This window comes from Pinus tabuliformis, chromosome 7 (assembly GCF_031772625.1).
Source record: "Pinus tabuliformis cultivar Carrire ecotype Pingquan chromosome 7, CPIR1, whole genome shotgun sequence".
Lineage (NCBI taxonomy): Eukaryota > Viridiplantae > Streptophyta > Pinopsida > Pinales > Pinaceae > Pinus > Pinus tabuliformis.
Window position 1 is genome coordinate 114,980,665 of NC_142293.1, and position 15,246 is coordinate 114,995,910.

Here is a 15,246-nt window from a genome sequence, read left to right on the forward strand (position 1 = left end):
TCCTCGTCATGGCACAAATATCAAGTCACCCTACATGAAGGGACAAGTCGGCCTAAAGATAGCAATTTGTACCCCTCAAAATCCTATATATAAGAAGGAACTCGGCCTCACTTGGATGCACTCTCAAGCAAGTTTGATATCCTCAAGATAGAAGCTAGAAAAGGACGGATAAGAAGAAGAAAAATATAGAAGTTTTGGGTCTCTCTCTTTCTCTCTTTTGTTACGGTTTCTAGAGCTACTAGGCAAGACGAAATTCTGACACTACATCAAAGTTGTAAAGTTGCATCGACGCTATGAAGTTGCTTCTAGGTCGAAGTTGTGAAGCTACAAGGTCAAAGTTGTGAAGTTACTTCTAGGTTGAAGTTGTGAAGTTGCAAGGTTGAAGTTGTGAATTTGCATTAAGGTCGAAGCTTTGAATCTACTAGGTTGAAGTGGCTGAAGAAGTTGCTATAAGGTTGAAGTTTGTTGCAGGAAGTTGCGCAATTCAAGAAGGAAGGTTGAATTGGTCTTGGAGGATTCTTATTCAAGTGTCATAGGTCTTGGAATTCATCAATTGAATATTCTAAAAGAAGAAAATAATTCTTATGGGTTTTCCTCTCAAGTGGAGAGATTTTGGCCCTGGCTGATAGCCTATATCTTGTGTCCTCTTGTCTCCTTGTTCTTTATTGTTTGGTAGTTGTTTGATGATAAGAACACAATAATAATCAAAGAATAATATAATCAATATAAATAAAAATATATCGCAATCACTTATGAAAGTAAGATAAAACACCTATCTAGTTGCCCTAGATTTCTCAACACTAAGGAAACACTACCACATTGTTTCATTCATCTACTCTTCCTTAAGTTATGTAATTACTTGCATGAACATCACTAGTTTGAATTGTATTAGTCACTCTTTGGAAATGGTTAGAATATCTTGTATAAGGATCACCTACATCTCTGAGGATCCATAGTCAAATATTTAGGAGATTCATTTCTTCTAGTCAACTATGTTATTGAAGGTTAATGGTAAGATAATTCTAGTAGGATATTTGACTATTAATTTGACAATATGATCGACATGTTGATCAATGTTGTGAAATATTTATTCAAATCCAAAATTGTTTACAAAATTCAAATTGTCCACTACTTAACCATATAGAAGGGGAGTTTGATAGAAAAACACCGAAATCCCTATAATAAAATACAACATTCTTCATACACACAAATTGCTAATTGAATGGACCAGGCAACCTATATGACTTTGAATCATTAGAAGATCCTACTATATTATAAGAATGACTTCTTATATCTATTTTCTTTCTCTTATCATTTAGAATAAGATCCTAAACTATACATCAAAAAGTTTTGATATGTTTCGCCAAGGGTTTCCTGTGATACATTTCTCAAGTGGGATCATATCCCATACAAAATTGGTTAAAATAATGTTTAATGGTATTTTTATTAGTCTATAGCCTATATTTAAAATCAAATTGGCATAACTCTGGCATGAAGAAAACACTATATTATTCCAATTAGAATCTAATTTTCTATTTCAAAAACACCAATATGATGAGGTGTGTAAGGTGCATATATTTCCCAAGTAATACCATTTTTATACAAGTAATTCTCAAATACCTTAGTCATATATTCTGCTCATTTTTAGATCTTAGACATTTAATATATATGTCACTTTATTTTTCAACCAATGGCTTAGGCTCCTTAAAATTTTCAAAAACATGATCCTTATTCTTTAATAATTATTTCCAAATATGCCTAGAAAAAACATTAATAAATTTCAAAACATATGTTGTGTGTGTTAATCATGGTTTTCTCACTATATAAAGGTTGGTATAGATAAGCTCTAGTTGGGTCTTTTCTCTCCAAACATTTCTAGTCTCAAATGTAGCCTATTGATTCTTTCCAACAACACACCTTTTACCAACAACAATTACATATAAACTTCACCATTAATTTCATACCTTAGAAATTTAGATGTTTAGGTTTCTCATGAGAAATCTGTGTTGGGTCATCGATCAGTGTAGTCAACCCTTGATCTTGCTTCTTCAAAATAGTCTTCAAAATAGTATTGTGTATTATATATCTTTTAAATGCATATCTTTGTGTTGTCGGTCAAACTACTCATCAAATACTCGATGATGGAATCAGCAGACGGAAACGTCAATACCTTAACACTCCCGTCGGACAAAACTCTTTTCCATCGCATATCTGATGCTTCACCGTCGGCTTGAAATTGTTGGAGCAGCAAAAAAAATTTCGCACAATTTACTTATCTCGTCTATTACCCGACGCCTCATTGTTAGTTTGTTCTGTCGAACAAAACAACCTATGTGTTGAATATTCGATGCTTCATCGTCGACCTAAAAGCATCGGAGCGACAACACTTCTATCGCACAATTTACTTATGTCATTGATTACCTAATGTCTCAACGTCGGTTTGTTTTGTCATACAAAACAACCTATGTGTCGAATATCCAACTGCGAACTGGTGCACAACCTGCCAGATATTCAACGTTCTATCTGTTGGATATCTGACAATTTGTAGCGTCGCAAAATTGACTTATAAATGTTGGTTTTTTAATGACCATTCCAGCCTTTTTATGTGTTGGATAATCGACATTTGTATTTTTGCATACCCGACGGTAACTAAACTGTTTACCATTCGACAAAATTTCAATGACAATTTGATAAGCATTAATGTGTCAAATATCTAATGCCAATAAGTCGCATATCTGACTAATAGTCATCGGATTTTTGCTCCATTTGTACTAATTTCAACAATAACAAAATGGAACAAGCCCACTCCATCTCAAAATGACACGTGTCAAGATCCAACATATGCATGCACAATAAGGAAGATTCCAAAGGTGAGTGCTCCTCAAGAAGGGTTCAACACTCCCCATCCAAATAAATATAGTACTCCAATGCTTATTTCTAAGCCATGTGTGCCTCTAGGTTTTCCACATCTACATGATCACTCCAACATCCTTAAGTCAAATACAAGCATCCATGCAAGAAACCAATTATCCCCATGCTACCGAGGGATCAAAACCCTTTTCCTAGATGCCCAACAATCCTCCTCCAAGTGGATCATTATCCCAAGAATCCAACTAAGGTCTCCATGTACACCACATGAAAAATGTTGTGATGCCACATAGGTCTATAACCTCCTGAGGAATTGGGTAAAATAAGCCTCAAGTCAAGGTATAGTTATTGTTAGCACTCCTCAATGTCCCAAGGCTGAGAAAGGAAGCCAAGGAGGTAACCTCAAACCAACTTTGGACTTGGCAGCTAGCCCTGCAAAATAAGAGAGGACTCTCTCTATATCAATCTCATAGTCAATGGAAGTGACTGTAGAATATGTGGATTTTAGGCTAGGTATTTAGCATAGTACGGTTTGATTTAGGGTTTGTTGTACAGAATCACTAGGTCAAGAACTAGGTCAAGTATCCAAAATTATCAGTTGCAGAGATAAGATGGAGCAAGGTAAATATAATCAGTGTCACAAAGTAAATTTTTCATTGTAGTATGGTGAGGGAAAAAGAAGAAGCAAAATGAGCATATAAGTATGAATTCATTTGCTTAGAAGAGAAAACACTTATGTGAAAACCTCAAACAAAATAGAGCATATTGATCATGAAATCTGCTTTAAAACTTAAGATATAATCACCGTAAGAAAATATATGGATGCTATAAATACTTAATCATCAAAAGCATAAATAAAACTGAAGAAACACAGTGCCACAAACCACATCACAATAATCCCATGAAAATAGCTACAACTGCATATATTTCTGCAAAACTGTGTAGTACATTAGTCCAAGAGATGAGCTTCAGGAATCCAACCCCCTCTATGAGTTCATTCTGACTACATATAGATGTAAAAAAACATTCCCCCTCTCAGGGGTCGAATCCTCCTTCTTAGGAACTAATTTCCTACTCCTACCTAATCCCTGCCACATCATGAGTAGTTAGAAACTACTTGCCTCTTTTACATTAACTGATTTGAGTTTGACTTGAGAGCATTTAATTAAAAAATATCCACTCTAACCATCATTATAACATCCAATTACATCAGGTGAAAACACTTAGAAACTAATTACATCGACCAAAGTTGACTTTTGACCATGAAAACTAAGAAACAGGTTTCCTCCACAGAAGCGCAACGAAAGTTTGAAGACTAATTGAATGACTTTGGTGCATATTTGAGCTGAACTGAAGATTGGTACTCGTAGCTGGGTCCTCTATATCATTGAAGCTTTAAATTATCAAAAACACTTCTCCAAGACCACTTAAAACTCAATTTTCCACAACTACTCCAGAAGCGCAGCGTGGGACCAAAAATAGTGGCAAAAAGGTGAAATTTTAATGGTTTTCGACCTTTTCCTATAAATCCATGAGTTGACAAGATACCAAAAGTATATTTCTGAGATATACTAACCATAAGACACTTGTAAATGTTTTCCATTTGTCATTTGGAGGTCTTGGGAAAAAGCGCAGCATGGGCAAGCTGCATTTCTGTAGGATGCCTATTTTCCACTGCACACAAAACTCCAAAAATTTTCAAAACTTTACCAAAATTTGTCTCCTTTCCCATTTTCTGACATGGATTCAAACAACTAAGGAGGCATCAGCCAAGAAATCAATATTATCTCTCTTCCTAAGCTTCTTTAGGGTCTTCTTAAGCTTATTCTTCATGTTCTTAACCCTCATTCTGCACACCATGTTTCTTATGCAATAGTGCCTTTCCATATGCCTCTGCAGGGTAATGTTTCTGTTTGCCTTCCTCGCAAGATTCTCTAGGTGCACATTCACTCTCCCAAACCAATATTGCTTGTTCTCTTCAATTTCAGCTATTATGGAGTCATGAAATGTTTCTATGGTTTGAGGAGGAGGAGGATTTTCTGCTTGTTGTCCCTTCTTAGCCATGGCTCTGGTTGTAGGTCTCTTTGGTTGTACTTGTGTGTGTTCATCCTACTTTGCTACATCAATGACTACCTTACCTTTGTCCTTAGCTACCTTGTTGGATGATGGAGGCTCTTCATGTGATTTACCTTGCTGCATTAGGCTTAACTTCAGTTGCCTATTCTCTTGTTTCAAGAGAGCCACCATGAAATTGGCTTTAGAAAGGTCATCCTGTAACTCTTTGATCTGTGCCTGCTACTCTTTAATGATGTCTTCTGCTACCTTATTCCCATGATCAATCATATTTACCTTAGGAGGTACCTCTCCATGATGCTGCAAGTGTGAATCTCCTCTACCCCTAGGTAATTTCTCTCTCATGGCTTCATCTTGAACTTCTTCAATGATAACCTCCTTAGGCACTCTTTTTTCTTGAGCCCTAGTCATAGGTCTAGGAGTAGGTATGTCTCTTTCTATCTCAGGGGAAAAAACTAGCCTCTTCCCCTTCTTGTATGTTTGTGAAACCTCTACCCTAGGTTGTCTTTCTGTCACTGATGGTATACTAGATGGCTCAGGTCCTTGTGGCCCAGATGATGTAGGAGTATTGGAGCTTTTGGACTGATGAGAGACAGGAAAGAGAGAAGTTGTCTCCATGAATGCTTCCCATGACATATTAACCTGTGTGAGCTAGTGGAGAACTATGACTTTAATCAAAGCATGATGGAATAATCTTGCTCGATTATCTTTCCCTTTATTTTGCACCTTTGCATCCATCTTGACCATGCTTCTAAACAAGTAATTTGCTAGGTTTAGTGGTATGATGGATGTGAAATGCATCAACAGCCTGATGTGGTACTCATACAACTTGTTGAACCTGCCTTCACAAGTGAAATATTTCATAATCATCTTCATCAAAGGAGTATACTTATCCAACAACTGCTTGCTAGGAAAGATATGAGATGGGGTTTCCTTATACTGGGGTTTCAGGAATACTTTGTAGTTTTCAATGTCCAAATCCATCCCCTTAAACCAAATTTCTCCTTGATTGGGGATACTAGTGGCTGAAGCTATAACCTCTACTAAGACTTGGAATTCCATCCCTGCTATGGTGGTCTTGTTCTTCTTGAAATGGATGGCAAATAGACTAGTCAGCTCACAATGGTAGCCCTCCTCTTGTACTTTCTCACAAAACCCTAGGCAGCTTGCTTGTTTGAATGACCTCTTGATGAACTCTGAAACATTGATCTTTTGCATATGAGTTGGCTCATAGCTGGAGACATGTCCCCCCTTGTTGTATTTCTTCTTTTCATTGGCCATGATGTTGGTTTTGTATGACTGAAAATCTTAGTTTGAGAGGATAAAGGGTAGGGGTTTAGGGCTGCAAAACAGGGTAAAAAGAGCAACTAGTTTAGGGAAGGGAATGAAGGGGATAGGGATTAGGAAAAATTCAGGGGGTAGGGGTAGATGTTAGGGACACATGGGAAGTGAAATATCACTGAATGGATGAGGGAAGAAGGGAAAAAAGTGCCAAACACAGTCAAAACCCAAAAACACAACAGAAGCGCAGCGTGGGCTAGGTTTTTTGGGGAAAAGTGGTGAGATAGGGAAAAAAGGTATGGGAAATGGTTGGGGAGGGCCTAACAAGTGTATACAAGGGTGTTTAGGTAGAAAACATAGGGATTTTCTCTCTGAGATGAAGCAAAAACCAATGAAAACTAAAAGCGCAGCGAAACCCTAGGAGAGGGATTGTATTCAGTTTTTGTGAGAAATGATTGCATCAAAGAGGTGATGAAGGGTTGTACTTACTTGCTCAAGGGTCTTTGAAACTTGTAGAGTGAGGACTGAACCTGTTGTTGCTTTCTTTGACCTCCTAACCCAAAAACGCAGCGTGCTCCCCAAAAGTGCAACGTGCTAGTGCAGAAGCGCAACGAGCTTGATGGAAAGGGTTTGGGTGATGAAAAATGAAGGCTCTAATGGTTGAGATGAGTCACAATGGTGGAGAAGAGCTCTTGGAGGATGAAATGAAGTCTTTGAATGCTTGAATGGTATTTTTATTGCTTGAAAGTCATTTTTTTCTTTGGTGATGGTGTGACATCACATGTACCTTTGAGAAATGACATGATGAGGTAGTGTACTATAGCTTTATTGCTCTTTTTGGAAAGGTTACATCTCCATGTGGGGTAAATGTACCTTTGATACCTTTTTTGATCAAATTATCCCTAATTACTAACTCCCATGATGGTGAAAATGGTGATGACATGACTCCCATGTAGATTTTGTTGACATGATAAAATGATGACACCTAATACATATATTAGTCATGATTTGGAATTTCAAACCCTTTAAAGTATGCATGTTTATGATTTGATGACCAAAATGATGACCAAGACACTCATTTGATGACCTATCACAAGGAATGATGATATGACCATGATGACATTTTATGACCTTGAAAATGGAGGGAGTAGTAATAATACCTAGACACTGACCAATGACCATTTAACAACTAGGAGATGTCAAATTTTATTTGAAAAATTATTTGAAAATATAACAATTTGACCTAATACCCTATCAATCACATGGAAAGAGTACATTTGATCACTGGAACTAATGGACACTAACAGTTATAATCCATGAGTGATCTATCTCTAATGTGTATTTCCATCAAGTACAATTAAGGATAGCCAACACACCATGCACTCACAGATCACATGAATCACTCCCGATCATTCTGTGATCACTTCTGGAGTAACCATAAAAGCTAAAAATTCCCTTTTACAAGGAAATTTCTTTCACCAACACCACTCTTCTTCTCTAGCATATTATATAAACCTACAACTTTGCAATTTGTTATCATTTCAAAAGCATTCATAGGCCTCTGAAATGGAGCTACCATCCAGACATAATTTTCCTACATCAAGACATCACAACTTACCTTCTCAAAACAATTAGAAGGCTTACAAATGGAAGTAGCCAATGCAATATGATTAGCATAACTTCTAGGAGGTATACCTACTGTCATTGAAGATTTAGGTTTTCCTAAATGATTATGTGCATCTTCTAATATCTGGGTAAGCCATCTTGACTTCCTATGGGATGGAGAAGAGGATGAAGATGTATCCTTCATCAATCTCTCTTTGCTCACACCTATATTTAACTCTTCTTTTACAATTGAACTAGATTCTAGAACATCAACCTCCTCACTCCTTTCAATCACGAAAGGAGTTACCTATGATATAGTGGTCAAATCTTGGCTCACTATAGTCTCCCATTATGTTGGAAATTAAATATTGTAATCTTTAGAAGTCTCATTAAATCCAACAAAATAAAATACTATTATAACATCTCAAACATCTCCTTTGTTAGGGGCTTGGCCACTTGTGATTGTAAAGAAACATAATTGTGGACCATCAACAACCTACCAAACTCAAACTTCTTTCATATCAACTTCATGGGCCAAAACCTTTGTACACCACATCATGAGTTGTTTAGGATTTTCTACAAAGATATTCACATATCCATAAAATACTAAGACAATTGGATTAGATCTATCAAAATCACAAAGATTATAATATACACAAATATCATTCATCCTAAAATAATTAGCTCATAGTGCAAACAAAAACTCAAACAAAGTATGAAAGAATCTATAAACACAGGTATCTCACACATGCAACTCAAAACCTTTAGCAATGTAAGGAAAACCCTCAATAGAATTAGCTCCTCCTTTCTAATAAAATCTAACAACCTTTTCTTGGTACTCTTTAACTATCCCATCAACTACAAGCATGGAATAAATCATTGATTCCACAATGGGTTTTGAGTGTATCTCCATGGCATCCCACCATACATGTTTTATGTATGCATCCTCAAAAGTAGAAGGCTTTCCTAGCTTCTCGTTGGAATGGACAACTTCACGGGGCAAAACCTCTATACACCACATCATGAGTCATTTAGGATTTCTTAGAAAAACATTCACATCTCCATAAAATACCAAGACAAGTGGATTAGATCTATCAAAATCACATAAATAATAATCTTCACAAATCTCATTCATCCTAAAATAAGAAGCTTATATTGCAAAAATAACCCACACAAAGCCTCCATGAAACTGTTAATATGTGTATCTTACACATGCACCTCAAATTCCCTAACCAACTAAGCAAAACACTTAGTAGAGTCAACTCCTTTCTAAGAAAAACCCAACAACTTTTTCTTGGTACTCTTCGAAGATACCATCAATCACAATCAAGGAATCAATCAATGATGCCACAATGGGTTTTGGACCTATCTTCATGGCATCCCACCATACATGTTTTATGTGTGCCTCCTCAAAACTAGAAGACTTGCTTAGATTTTTGTTGGCATGGACAAGTGCCATAGGATCAACAAGCAACTTATAGAGCCTACCATATTAAGTGTACTTGACCTCTAGCACATATGAAAATTCAATATGTGAATCTTTCTAAAGAGAAACATCAAAATGGGGCAAACATACCTATCAAAAAATCTGCCCTCTTTCCAACCTATCACAATTATTTAATTTAGTTGTTCAAAACTAACATTAAATAACACATACATTAAGAGAGTCAACAATCAAGTTATAGTTGATCCAATGGGTGTGTCTCTTTCAAAATAAGCCTTCTAGAATTTTAATTTAATTATTATTAATTTTTAGGTGGATGGTAAAGATTTAACCTCCATGGAATATGCCAAAATATTCTTAGTAGTAGTGACAGATAAAGAGTTAATATTTATCTCCAAGTTAGTTATTCCCTTTTAATTCCCTTATCTCAAAATAATTAATTAAAGAAAATATCATATCAACATGTGTCATGTTGGTCATGTGGTATTGATAAGCCATGGTATTGTACCAAAGACCATTTACAAGTTAATAATTTCTATGGTAAAGTGGGAGTGAATCTCTATAGTCAGCAATATTGTTATTTGTTTTTAAAAATGTGTGTGTGTGTGTGTGTGTTTGTGTTTAACTCATACATTGTTTCCTTTTGTAATTAATAATAATAATAATAATTTATTTCATTTTTATGTTTTTTTTAAATCTTGGCAATGTGAAATGTGTCATGAGGTAAGTGTTTTGATGCTTATCATGGATTGATGTATCTCTGCTTTTACCATCCATTTAATTTGTGTTTTTTCTAGTTACTCATCAACCACGTGAATTGCATTTAGTGAATGAAACATGGACAATTTTCGTATTCTTAGACTATGCCATATCATGCATGCACTTATATAACTAAGATTGTGTCCAATCTCTCTAGTGTGATTGGATTTTGAGGGTTTCATTATGTATGTCAGGCCAAGAAGGTAACTCCATGAATAACTTGTCTATTTCATTAGCCAAATCATGAATATATACATGATTGGAGAGACTCTTGGGATCCAATTCCAAGGTCTCTTGGTTTTCTCTGATGCATAATTGAAACTATTTACAATAATCCCAATCCTTTCGAATTAGGTGTCAACATTCTCCCCCTTAATCTGAAGGGATGTTGGTGAGTCCAAGCATCATTCTAAATCTTTCAAACTTTTCTCTTCCAAGTGCCTTGGTGAAGATGTTTGCAGTCTGCTCATTTGTGGAACATTTTTGTAGATGGATAGTCTTGGCCTCAACATGATGTAGAATCAGATGATATTTTGTATTAATGTGATTGGTTCGATCATGGAACTTTGGGTTCTTGGCCAAATTTACTGCAGGAGTGTTGTCAATCAAATGAGGAGGAAAATGCACTTGTTTCTCCTACTAATCTTTTAGAATTGTTTGCATGACCTCCAGGAGACAACTCCTGATCCAAGACTCATAACATAACATGAAGTAGATACTCCAGATTCTTTATCTCCATCTAAATTTGAATCAGAGTATCCAATCAAGCTGAAGTCACCCACTTGTGTATACTTGATTCCAAAGTCCTAAGTTCCCTTCAAGTACTTTAGAACTCTTTTTGCACCATACCAATGACCCTCACAAGGATTTTGCATAAACCTGGAGAGGATTCCAACAACAAATGAAATGTTTGGTCTGGTAGTAGTCGGGTATTTGAGACTTCCTACGATTTGTCTATACTTCATCGGATCCCCAAATTCTTTTCCTCCAGTGGATGTGAGATTTAAATTATGTTCCATTGGAGTGGTCAAAGGATTACACTCATCCATGCCATACATGTTCAATAGATCTCCAATGTACTTCTTCTGAGAGAGGAATATAAACTTCGGATGTTGGGCTACTTCAATACCAAGATAGTAGTGAATATAACCCAAATCTGTCATTTCAAAACCTTTCCTCAGTTCTTTCTTTATGGATGCAATGTAATTCTCATTGTTCCCTGTCATCAAAATATCATCTACATACACCACAAGATATACAACTATTTTGCAAACTTTCTTGACAAACAAAGTTACATTATCAAGATCATAATGTTTGAAATTGAGTTTCAAAAGATGCTCAATCAAATTCTCATACTAGGCTTGTGGTGCTTGTTTGAGGCCATACAAGGATTTTACAAGCTTCCGTACTTTGTCTTCTTGACCCTTCACAACAAATCCTTTTGGTTGGGACATAAAAACATTCTATTTCATATCTCCATTCAAGAAATCATTTTTTACATACATTTGATGGACTTTCCAGTCGTTCTAAGCTGTCAAGGAAAAGAGTGTCTAGATAGTAGCCCATTTGTTGTGGGGGATAAAGTCTCCTCATATTCAACCCCTTCCTTCTGTGCAAAACCTTTTGACACAAAACTGGCTTTGTGCTTGTCAAGTGAGCCTTCTACTTTATACTTGTTTTTGAAGACCCACTTGCAGCCTATTTCTTTGGTTCCCAATGGAGGATCGACCAACTTCCAGGTGTTATTCTTTATCAATGCATCATATTCTTTCTGCATCACTTCTTTCCATTCATCATGAGAAGAGAATTATTTGAAGGAAGTTGGTTCAAAATCTGTAGACAACTTCAGTTCACAGTCATAAGAAACATCCATATCAACAAGGGAATCAGAATTGTCTACATCACCTCCATTTTGTTTGGTTGAGCTTCTTGTTCCTGTCTTTCCAACCTCATCAGGATGAACACTTTCAAGTGTCTTTGTCATCCATTTTGGAGGACCTTTCTGAGATGGCCCAGGTTTCTTAATTGACTGAGATGGGGTTGAATCAAGGTTTAGCCTCCCAATTCTGTCAATTACATCACTCAAAGTGTCATCAGTGGTTGGAGTTTCATACAAGGGAGAGAGTGCTTCAGAAGGAGATTCCATAAACTGATCCAATATAGGTACCCCCACTTCAAGATGTGGAATCTCATTATCAAACTCTTGAAAAGACTTTTCATGTTCAAATCTATCCAAGCGATCAAGTTGCCGCTCAACAACATTGTCAGTCTTAGAAGATTCAAGAAAGATCACATCTCTAGATATTATAAACTTCTTATTAATTTCATCATAGAGGCAGTATGCTTTGGAGGTATTTGATTACCCCAAGAAGATACATTTGTGACTCCTTGCACCGAGTTTGTTTCTTTGTTCCTTAGGTATCAAGGCATAATAGGTGGAACCAAAAATCCTGAGATGACCGGAGTAATGTGGCCATACCACATTTCATAGGGAGTCTTGTTTTAATAGCATTAGATGGACACTTATTCTTTATATACACAACACATAGAACTGCATCAGCCCAAACATCAGTTTAACATTCTTGAAAAACATCATGGAACGTACCATATTTAAGATTGTCCTGTTCATTCTTTCAACTACTCTGTTCTTATTGGGGATTATAGGGCACGATTGTTTGATGTTTGATCCCATGCTGGCGATGATAGTTTTCAAATTCATTTGAATTGTATTATTTTCCATTATCAGTATGAATATAGCCGATATGAGATTGTGCATCATTTTCAATCCATGCATGAAATTTCTTGAATGTTTCAAAAGATTCATATTTTTTCTTCAATAAACAAGCCTAACACATTATGGTGTAGCCAACAGTAAATGTCATCATATATTTATTACCATTTGTAGAAGGAACAAGCATTGGGCCACATAAATCAGAATGAATGAGTTCAAGTTTTTTATGTGCTCTGGAATGAGAATCATGAAAAGATTGTTTGTTGTGTTTTCCTAAGATACAAGCATAACATTGCTTAAGTTTCCTAAGAATTGTAGGCAAACCTACAACACCATTTTTCTTCAACCAACAAAGTTTGTCATAGTTCAAGTGTCCAAATCTAGCATGCCATAAAAGAATTAATGGAAGTGTACCGTCATCATAGTGAGAAATGTATGTAAAGTTATGTGCACGAGTAGAGGTTCCTTGCAGCTTCAGAAGTCTTTCTTCTTCTATCCCAGTCATTACAAGTGACTGATTTTATGTTTTTATTATCTCAACCTTGCCATCAAATATATGAATGGAGTGTCCTTGCTAGCGGATGTGGAACAAAGACAACAAGTTTCTCCTATAAAACATCATGTAGAAGAAAGTCTGGAAGACAAAGCAGTTTGAGCTTGATTATGCCAAGCCCTGATGGCTTGAGTTTTGACTTGTTTGCAAAGTATACTGCTCCATCAACATTATCAATGAATTCTGCAAATATATCTCTTCTGAAAGTCATGTGGCAAGTTGCTTCCGATTCAAGTAGCCAAGCATATTTGCATGAAGTCAAGCATTGAAGTCTTTAGTTACTCCAATGTTACAATGTGCCACAACATAATGAGCGGACTTGGGTGATTTTCCTTTCCCTTTGTCAAGTGTTTTACCTTTTTCTTCACTTTTTTCCTGCTTGATTCTGTCCCAAGGCAGCTTACATGTGGAAGCATCATGTCCATTTATGTTACATCATATGCAATGAATATCATACCTTTCTCCTTGGAAATGTCCCCCCCCCCTACCTCTAAATTTTTTCCTTCCTCTTCCTCTTTGGCCACCTCTTCCTCTAGAAGAATCATGTGCATGATTCTTCTCTTTTTGTGCAAGGCACACAGCTTCTTCAGAAGACTGAGTTGTCTTCTTTCCAAAGTCCTTCTCTCTTTTAGCAAACTTCTTCTCAAGGGAGTTAAAGGAAATCTCCTTAAGTTTTCCACTTGCTTGCAATGACTCATGATAATGTGAATAAGTAGGATACAATTCCTTGACATAGGTTGTGAGAGGAACATCTATTTCAACACCAATGGCTTTCATGTCATGCATAATCGATCTTATTTCTGATGCTAAGGCAAGAGGGTCATCATTTTTCAACTCAAGATTGAACAACTTGATCATCAATTGAACAACTTCAAGTTCAGAGTGTGAGTCATATAATTTCTTTAGATTCAATCCATATATACAATCTTTTCTCTCTGTCGCGAGTTTTTACATTGGGCTTCAGTTAATTACATCATCAAATAATGATGATGTGGACATGAATTGTGAATTTGAATTCCGGTTTGAGAAAATTATTAGCACTTAATATTTGTCTGAAGGTTATGGAAAATACTTCTATACCCTTCAAATACATTGTGACTGGTTCTGCCATTATATAAGTTTTTGTTCTCTTATTGATCTTTAAACAGTTCAACATGGATTTAGATTTTAAGAATTCTGATATATATTTTTCCCCTTCAAATACACTGTGACTAGTTCTGCCATTATATAAGTTTTTGTTCTCTTATTGATCTTTAAACAGTTTGACATGGATTTAGTTTTTAAGAATTTTGATATATATTTCTCCTAGCATTTTCAAAATAATAGTTACCGTATGGATTCAATTTTTGAGATTTTGATATATAGTTCATCTAGCATTTCCAAAGTAGGCAAGAAAGAACATAAGCACAAGATCACCGAGAACAACTCTATTCGGATGGAAACAAATGAAATTTTGAAGTTTGAGGTTTATTTAATGTTGTTTGGTTTTGTGTATGACTATGGTAGTCTTTTGTAATAATTTCATTGAATTTTAAAAAGGAAAGAAGAAAGTTTTAAATAAATGTTTTTTAAAATTGCTTTTAACCAAAAAAAAATTTAGTTTGATAATTTTTAATCAAACTAAAAAATGTAATCATTGATTTTTTTTCAACATTCTTTTATTTGAATATATATATATATATATATATATATATATATATATATATATATATATATATATATAAAGTTTGGCAAGACTATATCTTCATCATGTCTAATATATCATCTCGATGGGGCGGGGAATTAAACCCTTGATTTCACATCAAGGAGTGTCTTAACGAGCACGCACTGTCTATTTAAAATTAAAACTTAAAATATTTTTAATTTTAAAAATAACCACGCACAAACATATTCATTAAAGACATTTAAAAATAAACTTCGCAAAATAAAAAT